This window comes from Mastomys coucha, unplaced genomic scaffold (assembly GCF_008632895.1).
Source record: "Mastomys coucha isolate ucsf_1 unplaced genomic scaffold, UCSF_Mcou_1 pScaffold6, whole genome shotgun sequence".
NCBI classification, from domain to species: domain Eukaryota; kingdom Metazoa; phylum Chordata; class Mammalia; order Rodentia; family Muridae; genus Mastomys; species Mastomys coucha.
In genome coordinates, this window is record NW_022196912.1 from 104,292,378 (window position 1) to 104,304,784 (window position 12,407).

The 12,407-nt window shown below is 38.2% G+C and overlaps 1 protein-coding gene and 1 long non-coding RNA gene across 30 annotated transcripts in view; both read left to right on the forward strand.

Moving 5' to 3' along the window:
- Nrxn3 (neurexin 3) overlaps positions 1-12,407 on the forward strand; it is a 1,683,426-nt gene that overhangs the window by 1,383,204 nt on the left and 287,815 nt on the right. The gene's annotated exons all lie outside the window — the stretch shown is intronic.
- Positions 4,645-5,937, forward strand: LOC116079858. Its single transcript, XR_004114179.1, has 2 exons — positions 4,645-4,690; positions 5,680-5,937. It is a non-coding gene; the product is annotated as an uncharacterized LOC116079858 (long non-coding RNA).

A 12,407-nucleotide genomic window follows, 5' to 3' on the forward strand; every position in this document is an offset into this window, starting at 1 on the left:
GGATAGATAAGCTGTTTCAGGCAGTTGGTGTTGGTGGTAGCAATGGCTAAGAACCAAGACAAGTGACTCCAACCCCATCAGAGTATCCTCATCAATAAGATCTGATCTCTTTGTTCCCTCTCCTCTTGTCCTCCCTCCTCTTTTAATTTTATTTTGCAAAATTAAAGCTCTTTATATAATAATCCAAAGGGTTTTTTTTTTCCATTGTAAAAGTACCTCTTGTGTGCCAAATTTGAAGGAAAGAATGGCTCGTTTGCTGTTAATGGATGATGACACTTTGACAGATGAATGAGCAATTTTGCACTGACTTCCTGGGGAAAGTATGGATGGAAGTAGGTAGCACCATTTATCTTGGCATTAAATGCATGGACTATCCAAAGAGGCAGCCTCTTCTCTTCTAGGGGATTTGGGTGTTTAAATCAAGGCTGACAAACTCAATACATACATTTGGGCGAAAGACAGCTTGGCTAAAAGTTAAAAAGAAAAAAAGTGGCCAACAGGGAGAAGAGAGAGGCTTGTAGCTTGTGACCTTTTCAGCTAAACTTGCCCAGGAGAAAGAGTCTTATTTGAATTTACACACATCTCAGAACTCCAAAGAGCCAGGCTTCTGGTTCTTTTCCTCTGGGGACACTACAAAGCTTAGGTCTTTGCAGATCAATTAAGTCATTAGTGGTTCATCCAGTGAAGGCTGGCCTCCAGGAAGTGACTGAGCCAGCTGGCCTGCCTCTACAACACAAAAGCCACCAGGACTTTAGAGTTTATAACAAATGACAATGAGCCACTAGGGTTAAAGGCCTCCAGCTTGTAGCCAGTTAGTGCTGCTTATTTTCCAGCTGCCCCAACACTATCCTGGGCAGAGCGAAAACAGACACTAGAATCAATTGAGATGTATGTCTACAGTCACAAGAAAGTGTTCAAATATTGCTTAAAAACCCAAATCCCACTGATTGTTCAAGTAATAGGAGAAGGTTAGGGAAGTACCCTACAGGAAATTGATGTCTACCCACTTTGGTTAACATTGTTCTGTTCTTAGAATTATCTCTCCTCCTAGGTAAACCAATGAGTGGTTTCTAATGCACTTATTCAACTTATTTCTTTAAAGTGTGAACAGGTAGTATAGTTACAAGAGAAAAAAATAGCAATAAATGTTTCCTTCCATTTCTGTCATTTATTTCAGCAAGAAAACATCTGGTTAAGTAGTTTTGTATTTTATCGGAGTATTCTGATGCACTTAAGAAAAACTGTACTGTGTTGCCTCAGTTCCTGGATCTGTTGTGCTGTCTGCATAGTAGACATTCATTGCAGCATCTGCAAATGATTTTATTCCTTTACATGTCTCAGAGCATAGACAGGTTCCTTAGCCTTTGGTCATGTCCCTGTATGAACATACTAGATTTAACCATTTCTCTACTGTTGTTGTGATACAGCAGTTAAACTCCCAGAACCCTTATTTTCTGTCTACTTCTGAGCATGTGTATAAGATATGTCTTAGAAGTAGCATCACTAGGTTAAGAGATATTTGCATTTGTAGTTTCAATATCAGCAAGTCACCCTTGATAAATACACAGCCTGTGGTGAATGAAAACACCTCCCCATCTCTCACAAACAGACCATGCTTTCAATGACTTGGAAGTGTATCAATCAAATACATGAAAATGAACATTCAATTGAGTTTCACATTTCTTCTTTTCATTGTGAGCAAAGCCATACATATTTTTATTTGCTTACAAGGCACCTCTACAGATTCTGGAATTGAATATTAATACATTTCCCCCATTTTTATACTGTTTTTTTTTAAACAATCTGCTTTTTTTATTGGATACTTTCTTTAGGTACATTTCATTTGTTATCCTCTTTCCTGGTTCCCTCACCCCCTGGGAAACCCCCTATCCCATACTCCCTCCCCCTGTTTCTATGAGGATGGTCCCTCACCCACCTACCCACTCCTGCCTCCAGCCCTCGAATTCCCCAATACTGAGGCATCAAGCCTTCACAGGACCAAGGGTCTCTCTTCCCATTGTTGCCTGACAAAGCCATCCTCTGTTACATACACAGCTGGAGTCATGGGTCCCACTATGTGTACTCCTTGGTTGGTGGTTTAGTCCCTGGGAGATCTTGTGGGGGGTGCAGCAGGTCTGGTTGGCTGATACTGTTGTTCTTCCTATGGGGTTGCAAACACCTTCAGCTCCTCAGAGTTCTCTAACTCCTCCATTGGAGAGCCCATGCTCAGTCTAATGGTTGGCTGTGAATATCCACATCTGTATTTGTCAGGCTCTGCAAGAGCCCTTCAGGAGACAGCTATATCAGGATCCTGTCAGCATGCACTTCTTGGCATCCACAATACTGTCTGCGTGTGCTGACTATACAGGTTGGATCCCCAGGTGGGGCAGTCCCTGGATGGCCTTTCTGTCAGTCTCTGCTCTACACTTTGTCTCTGTATTTGCTCCTGTGAGTATTTTGCATTTTGTTCTCCCTTCTAAGAAGGACCAAAGTACCCACAGTTTGGTCTTCTTTCTTCTTGAGCTTCATGAGGTCTGTATTGTATCTTGGGTATTCTGAGCTTTTTGGCTAATATCCACTTATCAGTGAGAGCATACCATGTGTGCTCTTTTGAGATTGGGTTACCTTACTCAGAATGGTATTTTCTAGTTCCATCCATATGCCTAAGAATTTCATAAATTCATTGTTTTTAATAACCAAGTAGTACTCCATTGTGTAAATATACCACATTTTTTGTATCCATTCCTCTGTTGAAGGACATCTGGATTCTTTCCAGCTTCTCTACCTCACACCAGTTAGAATGCCTAAAATCAAAAACTTAGGTGACAGCAGATGCTGGTGAGGATGTGGAGAAAGAGGAACACTCCTCCATTGTTGGTGAGATTACAAGCAGATATAACCACTGTGGAAATCAGTCTGGTGGTTACTCAGAAAATTGGACATAGTATTACCTGAAGACCCAGCTATACAACTCCTGGGCATATACCCAGAAGATGCTCCAACATACAAGGTCACAGGATCCACTATGTTCTTTTTGCTGTTCTTAATGGTTGATTTTTCTTTGTTTTTCTTTGGGGGGGGGCAATGTTTTGTTGTGTTTGTTTGGGGTCTTTATCTTCTTCCTCCTCCTCCTCCTTCTCCTCCTCTTCTTTTTTCTTCTTCGTTTTTGCTACTTAAGAGAATTGACTCTCATGGGTTGCAAATTCCTTCTTATTCACCCAGGGTTGTTTTTTTAAGTTGCTCTTGTTATGTTTGCTTGCTTTGTGGTTTTCCTCAGAGCCTTTGCCTCTCCTGTTGTAGTTTCATGAGGTTGAATTCATCAACTTTGGTTATCTTTGTACTTTTACACTGAATTCAAAAAGAAAGTTTTCATATTATACAACTTTAAGCCGCCATTTTACTTTCTCTTACACTTCTTTGTTTTTAATTCCTTACAGTTTTCTAAACAGTAATCTGGAATTTATCTCTATACAGAATGTAAGGTATTTATGCAACTTTATTTCAAAAGTGTCTTGCCACCTACTTATTCTAGAAACAATGCTTATGTCACTGCTTCCCTTTAAGCCTCATTTATAGCATTTTTTGATACTTTTTGGACTTTGACTTTACTCTATTAAGTGTATTTCATAATTTTTAAATTTTTAATATGTCCAATAGACTCAGAATCTGATACAGCAAATTTTCTTTTATGATTCCCCTCTCAGCTTTCCTGTTATTTTTATCCAACATATAAACTTTACATCAGTTCCTTCAGTTACATAGACATATAAATTGATAGATGGGAGAAGCTAGTTGATAGATACTTAGTACTGAGATAATTGCCTACTAATGGAGATCATTTAGGAGAATTATAAACTTTATGGCCTGTATTGGTCATTTTATTCATCTGAATCCATTTTCTTTTACTTATGTTTTATTTTCTATTATTTCATCTGAGTCTAGCATGTTGTCATTAGTATATTCTTAAAAGGTTTTTCTCTTGGACCACATTACAAATGACTCCTTACTAGCACCTTCTAATTGAGGCCATGAATTAAGGTATATGATCCCACACTTTGCCAACTCAGTGAATCTTCATTTTTTCATTGTTTCTTCTGAGGTCACAGATTTATTTACCTGCACCCACAAGGCAGTTCCCAATTGACTGTTAATACTGTTAGTACTCTAGTGAACTGTCTTTCTCCCAACAATGTTGTGACATTATGTTGTGAAATGTTGGATATTATCCTTCTGAAACTGTTTCTTTCCTAGATGCTCCACAGGCGTTGGGGGTAAGGGTTTAGGGGTGGTGATGAGGAGGGAGTTTTCAGTTATCTCACCTTCTCCAAACTACTTCTCAGAGAACTACTATATTTCCTGGAGTCTAATACTACCTGAGTTATGTAATTTCAGTTAGATATAAAATCTTTATCAGCATTGTAAAAACAAAATTATTATTGTGCTATGTCTCACTTGTAACTCTATAATGTCCGTTGGCCTATTTGCAAATCATTTTTCTTATATGCAAATTTGCATGCTAACAGAGAAATTGTGACAGTCAAACAAAGAACTACTCACTTCTCACCTCTTTCTTCCTTACCTGCTGCCTGCTTTCTCTCCTAGCTGAAGAGCATAGAAACCTTTTCTCAAACGCCAGATTGTCAGATTTCTATTGGAGCTTCGACATGGAATACGTAATTGTGTTTACTATGTAAGAACTTATTGAGTCAACTTTTGCTAAACTCTGAAATTAAGATTTTATTTTCTGATCTCTTGCCATCTCCTAAATAAAATTTTCAGGTGACCACATGGTTCTCAGTAACCCCAATACAGCTATTTTTCAGTAAGTTCGAAATGAAAATATGTTGCTGACTAATAGCCAAGAATTTCCTCATTCTCATGGTGAGAGTTGTTACCTTCAGGAGCAGAGCTGTAATAGGGTCTCAGCTTGACTAGTGCTATGTTTGCATATAAAACAGATAAGCCCAGCTTTGTTTGGGAAGATTTTAATTGATTCTGTCCACCATGCTGTCTAAGGAGCCAATTCCCAGAAAATGTAGTGATGGAAGAAAAAAAAAATCTGTTCCAATTACCATATAAGTGAAACGCCTCCCTTATACTCCTATGAAAGAAAAAAAAAATGTCTTCCTGGCTCAGGATTTCAGAGATCAACAGCTGATGCTGCATGTGAATATTCCTGCTGTGAGCAAGCATCGCAAGAACTGCTTTATTGTCTAAATGAAAAGAGAGATGGTAGGAAAAGGGGAAAGAGTATAGAATTATCAGAAATCAAAGGCCTAACATTCGAAAATTTGTTTTAACCTGATTTTGATAATTAAAGGGAGAAGCAGGATTGAATTGTAAATTAAGGACCAACAGAGGCTAGATGTGTCTATAATTTCACAATAATCTGTTTTAGACACAAGATGGGTTAATAGCTAGGTTACAATGCTGTTCCCCAAGCCATGGAAACTTATTCTCCCTTTCTTTCACCATCTATTACGTGGCGGTAATTTATGAATACATGAGCTATAATCACAATAGTGTTCGGTAAGTTCTCAAGGGCAGCCTTGCAGTGGTTGCTTCTTTTGTTTTTCTGATGTCCCTGATCTCACGTGAAGGTAGCTGGGAAGTCCATTCCGGATAGCAGTAAATCTCAATCACTGGTGATAAAATGGCCTTCAAAAAACTGTCTTGCAGATGCCTTGCAGAGTTGAGGCATGCTCCTCTGCCTATGAAAGCAGAGATCTAAAACCAGACGTGGTATTTCCAGTAGATCTGGCCAACAGATCCCTTGGGTGGTTACAATGCACTGAGAAACTGGGAGCAGAAGAAAGACGCCATCATTGAAAATATTGTCTCTCCCAAATTTCCAAGACAACAACTGTGACTTAAGGACTCCTTCTACCACTGTATCATCTTTGTTCTTTTGGTACTAAAATACAGATTTTTCAATAGGAAAACTCTACCTGAGTGAATCTGATTTTATTTTTCCCTAAGGGAGAAGTCACCTGTGACAAGCCCTACACTAGATAAAGTTGATGTTTAGCAATAATAAAGGGATAAAAAGTGGATGTGGGTTCTGGATTTTAACTGTCGAAAAGGTAATTCTAAGAAAAATATTATCAAAATGGATCTCACTGCAAACAGAACTACTGGATACCACTTTTATGGTTGCTAGGCAATTTTAAAACAATTGTCTAATGAATGTACCTCACATACATGTGTTCAAAAATACAATGTAATAGCTATAATGTAAGAATGAGCATGAGCTGTCTCTTATCCTCTACCTAACTGGAGGTAGGGTGCAATGCTTTACATTCCCTGTAGTTGGCATGTTGTATAAGGAAATTCCCTTCATTTCTTCCTGACACTAAACAATCAAGAAACTTGTTTCCTTTAGCTACCACTGACTAATGCTGGCCATCATTTACCATCATGTCAGCAAAATATTCCCACAAATGAATCAATCCACTCAGTCCAAGTAAAAGAATCTTCCAGGCAAGTTTTTCTATATACTGGTGTTGATGTGTAATATTCATCTTCCTGTTGGCTTTGTGCTGATTGTAAAAGGGGAAGAAGAGGCAGAGTTGATTGCTGGGTTCTACGAGTTCACCTAAGTGTCCCTAACTTGTATCTTCCACCGACATACCCTGTGCATGTATTAAGTTTATTGTGATGCTACAGTGTGACGTTGATAGGCCAGACATGGGCAATGAGTCTCTGCTTGAGTGGGAAACAAAACTTCAGGGAGCTTTCTACCTACCTTTTTACTTAAGTAGGTTGCTCAGACACATGCAAAATTAAAGAGTTAAACTCTATATATCATGAATGGGCCAGGAAGGGGAAGACTGGAGAGGTACTTTGACAAAAATAGTGTACAGCTAATTTTTGAAGTATTAAGTTATTTTTTACCCATAGAAAAATAAGAAAGAAAAAAAAAACACTTGTAAGCACACGAAAAAAAAAAGATTATACAGTGATAGAGGCAATCCTTAAGCCACAATTTTTTTTGTTTTAGAAATTTGGGACAAACAATAATTAAATTAATAGGGAGTTATTTTTTAATGTAGTAAATGTATGTGTTCCTCCAGTGTAGCCACCATTGAATATCTATTATGTGTCTACCATAAGTACTGCTCATGATTCAATCCAGGATGTTATACAAACAAGGCTCTACCACTGGGATACAGCCCCACTTCCAGATAAAGAGTATTTATTAAATGGAAACTGTAGATATCTTGGTCCTTGGGGTCTCTTAACCCAGTCAGAAGAGAAAAAAATTGAATTTCTCTAAGTGCACTCACTCTCCCTCGTATAAAAATGTTAGTATGAGTAGCCTTGGAGTCTGTTCTGTTCTCGCAGTCATCAAAACTAGGGGTGGGTACAGATCCTCCCTGTGCTAAATGTATATGCTCCTTTGCTCCTCCAACTTAGCTAGCATCAAATAGCTATTAGATGTCTGCCATTTGCCAGATACTGGGCTAGGCACTTGATTTTGCCCATAGACCAGCTGTCCTCATTAGAATCTAATGAGGGAGACAGACAACGAACTGAGGAAATGAAGCCATGTAACAATGTATAGCTAAGAATGCTGGAAAAGCAGCAAACATGGATACTTAGGATTTTTTTAATGCAAAGCACACTATAGTATCTAGGCATCAAAATCAATGCAGATATAAACACAGCCTTTGTGTTGCTGCAGGAGACTACTACAGATTAGCTCACTATCGTGAGCAGAAATTTATTAGTTTTGGCCTTTAAAGCCAGGGAATGCTAATACCAAGGTGCTTGTCATCCAATGAGACCTTTATGCTGCTTTATAACAGAGCAGTGATTGTGACATGATGCAATGGCAAAGAGAACAAGAGAGGAAGCAGTGTGGCACCCACTGTCAGGCCAGTTATCTCATCCCTAGAGGACGGCTTTCCTCTACTCCCAAGCACATAGCCACCATGATCCAAGCATGTCCTAAAGGGTCTGAATATTGCCACGTCAGAAACAATGGTCCAAAATAGTGGGCAAATTCATTCAAACCATAGTACAGAACCACCTAAGAGTAGCAATGAAAATAACTATGTCAGTGCTTAAGTACATGTAAGGTTGAGGTGTGAGGGGAAGTTTTATCAACTAGGGATGAGGGCATCCTAACAATGCTCTCTACAAACCCTCAGTGAAGAGGAGATTGAAGATGAAGGTACTCCAATAAGAAGAAGGAAGCATGAGGAGATATCAGGACCATGGGAATGCTCAAATTATGAAACTGTTCTGAAAGAACCTTGCAGAAAGAAAGCTATTGCTGACACCATTATAGAGGTTGAAGGATCTTTGCTTCTTTCTCATAACACTAGAATGAATTAAAAGCTGTGGCAAGGACAGTCAAGAGTAGTGGTAGGAATCAGAGCAAATTAAAATTCCTTTGTTTACTGGCAACTATTCAAGAAGACACTTATTTTTATGTGTTGCTGGTAGGGTCAGAAATTGCTCTTATCTCCTTAACTGGAAATTTGAAGGGTTGTGTTGAAAGCTTTTAAACTCCCTCTGAATTTAACCAAACAAGTCCATTATGAAGTATTATCTTGTAGCATTGATTGTGAGCACAGCAAACATTTAGTTACGGGGTTGCCTATTCTGGTTTCTCATAAGCATTTTTATTTGAAAAGAAAAAAAAAACATCCAATATTATCAGATCGACTGAAATATACTCAAGTGGCAGGCAGAGAGATCCATCATGGCTGTTGCTATTATCATATCTTCATATAGAAGAAGAGAAAGGTAAGATTAAGTTTTCTGGCATGATAAATATAGATCATGTACAGCAAAGTGATATTTTAGAAGATTATTATTTAACATTTTAGGCTAATATTTAGTTAAATTGACAGATGTTCATAAAATGTGAGGGAAGAAGAACAAGTTACTAAAAGACCCCTTTTAGTAACATGTCGGTGTGTGTATATTCACATTGAATAAATCATGAAGGATTTGTACAGAGGCGTATTTCTCATGAGCATTAGAATTCCCATCTCTTCTTTTAATAGTATAATTTGTATGTTGGAAATGCCGTGCCTAAGAATTTTGGAAGATTAGAAAGTTATTTAAGCACACAAGTAGAACAAAAGATTTAACAGACCGAGTTTCCTAAATATGGTGTCAGTGTGTGGTAGAAAAAAAATAATGATCCTTTCTTTTCCTTCTTCATCCTAATATAATAAAATGTGCTTTGCTCAAAGACTAAGGCACAGAGATAAGTGTGGCCTGATGGTCTAGGGACTTCATTTTATTCCTGTCTTCACCTCTTATTTGTGGTTACATCCCGAGCAAATGGTTTAATGTGTACGAGACACCTTCTTCTCAGGAAGGTGAAAATGGGAACTTGAGTATTTTGTGTTCAGAGCAGCACTTTCTGCGAGGAAACATCTTTTACATGCATGAGAAAATGCATTGGTAGCTGAGCTTGTAGCACGTCATTCCAGAAGTGGCAATTTTTCAACCAGGAGAATGTTATCAACAGAACCATTAAAACTTCAACTACAAAAACCTCAAAATACACACAAATAAAAAAAACAAACAAAAACACCACCTTGACTAATCTTTACTGGAGAAGTTAAGTTCTTTCAGTGAACTTTTATCACTAATAACTGTGTCATGGGCAGAAATGAAATAAGATAAGGGAAATCTAGAGAATTGCTTATACTTGTATGTGTACTTTTTTGTATGTGAAAGAGATAAAGAGAAGAGAAATAGAGAAGAGCTGGTCAGCATCCCTCGCACATCTTTAGTCTGATAAAATTAAAACAAAAACAGTTTGTCAATTTATAGAATCACACCAGGCAGAGTTGAAACTTGCAATTGACATTCAATTTCATTACTTGAACAGACAGAACTCTGAAGTCATTATTTGTTTGTTCTCCGGTATGTATGCTCACTGAATAGAGCCTGTTCAGTTTTGAAGGATTTTTGTTGTTTTGTTTTTTGCTTGTTTGTTTGTTTTTGTTTTTTCTCTAGGAATCTATAGTGGTAGTAGAAAGAGAGAATATCTTAAAATAACTTGAATATACTTTAAAAACTATATGTACAGAAGGTCACTAGGTCAGTTTCATGAACACCTATAAATGTAAATAGAAATCAGAAACATTCAGAAGCCCACAAACCTTTGTCCACAGTTGGATGACTGGTAGGCCAAGCAAAAGCATTCATTCAGTTATGTGTAAAAGTGAGAGTTAAGATCAACAACAGAAAAGAACGTATACAAAAAAGGGGATGGAATCATGTTATTCAGTGCCTATTGCAGAGACTGTGATTGTATATCCTGGGCACAGGGTTGGTGGTACAGGACATGGGTGAATACAGAGGAACTTAGGAAATGATGCTTCAGGGTGCTCCTGAGAGAGGCCTGGTTGCAAAAAAATGTTCTTCTGTTTCTTCAACTTACGCAATGTGACTTTCTTCCTCTGCTGCTTTTATGGGATATAAGGGGACCTCAATGTTTAGAATTAAAGAATATTTGTTTGGTGTCTTATCTTTTTTAATAGAATATCAAGATTTTAGCAATTTTACAGCACTTAAAAAAACAAAACTGTTCTGGAATCCTTTTAAGAGGAAATGCGGACTCATAGATGTATTACCATCAAGCAAATCATTATGCCCCTACATTACTAGAACTGACAGAAAACAGTAAGGAAGTCTGTCCTTCTAAAGCATGTTGCCCTTACATTTAGTCTGTTTATCTCTAAACCATGAGAAAGAATATCTCCATTAATGTCTTCTGCCTCTGGGGCCCATTGCCTCTTATCTTCCAGTAGAAATGTTGCATTCCTAACATTTGCATTGAGAAAATAGATAAGAATTCAACCCTCCAGTCTCATTTCAACACATGGCTTAATTAGCTGTGCTCACACCATTTCCCAGTCCTCTTTGAAGTAGCAAAGCTCTGCTGCAGTGGTTCAGCTAATTTCATGGCTGTATCCTGAGTTTTGAACTTGGTGGAAACTAAGACTTATGCACAGCCCTATGCGATTGCTAAGGAGTTTAGATCTTTGATCCCAAGGGATATTATATCCAATGGAGTACAGATTCTGTTGTCTTAGACTTGAGGTTGGGTTGAAGTATACAATCATTTTTCACCATTTCACCTTGCAAAAGTAAGACACTGAGATAGATATGGCAAAAACTGAATAAGACTCAACATCACAGCATCAGGATAGGAAAGGGATGAATGTACAATGCTGGTTTTAAAGTATGCTAATGTTATAAATTATGCTTATAGGAAAAGCAAAGTATTGGTGGTATTTTATGGAAAATATTATGCTAATGTTTTGCAAACACAAATAAGGTCAGAGGAAAAGCAATATGAATGCAAGATTAAGAAATAAGGTTTTGTAAGACTCAGACATCATCTTAAATATGATCAGTAAAATCACCCAGATGAGCTGGGCAGTGGTGGCACATGCCTTTAACCCAGCACTTGGGAGGTAGAGAGAGGCCGATTTCTGAGTTCGAGGCCAGCCTGGTCTACAGAGTGAGTTCGAGTTCCAGGACAGCCAGGGCTATACAGAGAAACCCAGTCTCAAAAGACAAAACAAAACAAAAAACAAAAAAACAAATGAAAAAAAAATCTAGGCTCAAAGCATGATATATGAAGGGCTGGAGAATTTTAGAATTTTAAATAAGAGCATTTAATAGAAATGTATCAGTAAAAATGTATAATGTATAACCTTTACCTAAAAGGGTATGGAAAACCTCTGTAAAGAGCCAAGAATGTAGGCCTGCCAGTTCCAGCAATCAGTCCCTCCACAAAGGCAGACATCTAGGTGTTTCTAGGGAGTGATCAATCACAAAGTAAATGATAATGACAATGATAAAGCCACATTCTTGAGAATAACAAGTATGCAGGATGTTTTCCTAGTGACCCTGACCCTGACTAAAGCATGGGCTGGGTCCCTCTGAAAATTTCCACTGTTTTTTGTTATGTTTCCTTGGTAACCCCCTCTTTCCCCCCTAGTTTGTGGTTTTTCCCTTTAAATACCCTTTACTCCCTGTAGTCTGGGTCAAACTCCTCTGGTCTGCAAGGTTACAGGTTTGACCCCGGTACTGGCCTATCCCAAATAAACCTAGTGTGCTTGCAGCAAGATCGGTCTCTCATGAGTTATTGCATGGTCGTGTCATCCTGAGACTTGAGTGAGGGTCTCCCTAGCTCCAGAGGTCTTTCAATATCCACACTAATAACCTTTTTTGAGCAATAGTAACTATGGATCCTGTTGTATGTTGCCTTTCTTACACCTGTTGAATTCTGGTTTTACACATACTTTGTTAAGAGAAAAGTAACAGAAATTTGTATGGAAATAAGCACAAATATATTGGGAGGCAAAGGCAGGCAGATTTCTGAGTTTGAGGCCAGCCTGGTCTACAAAGTGAGTTCCAGGACAGCC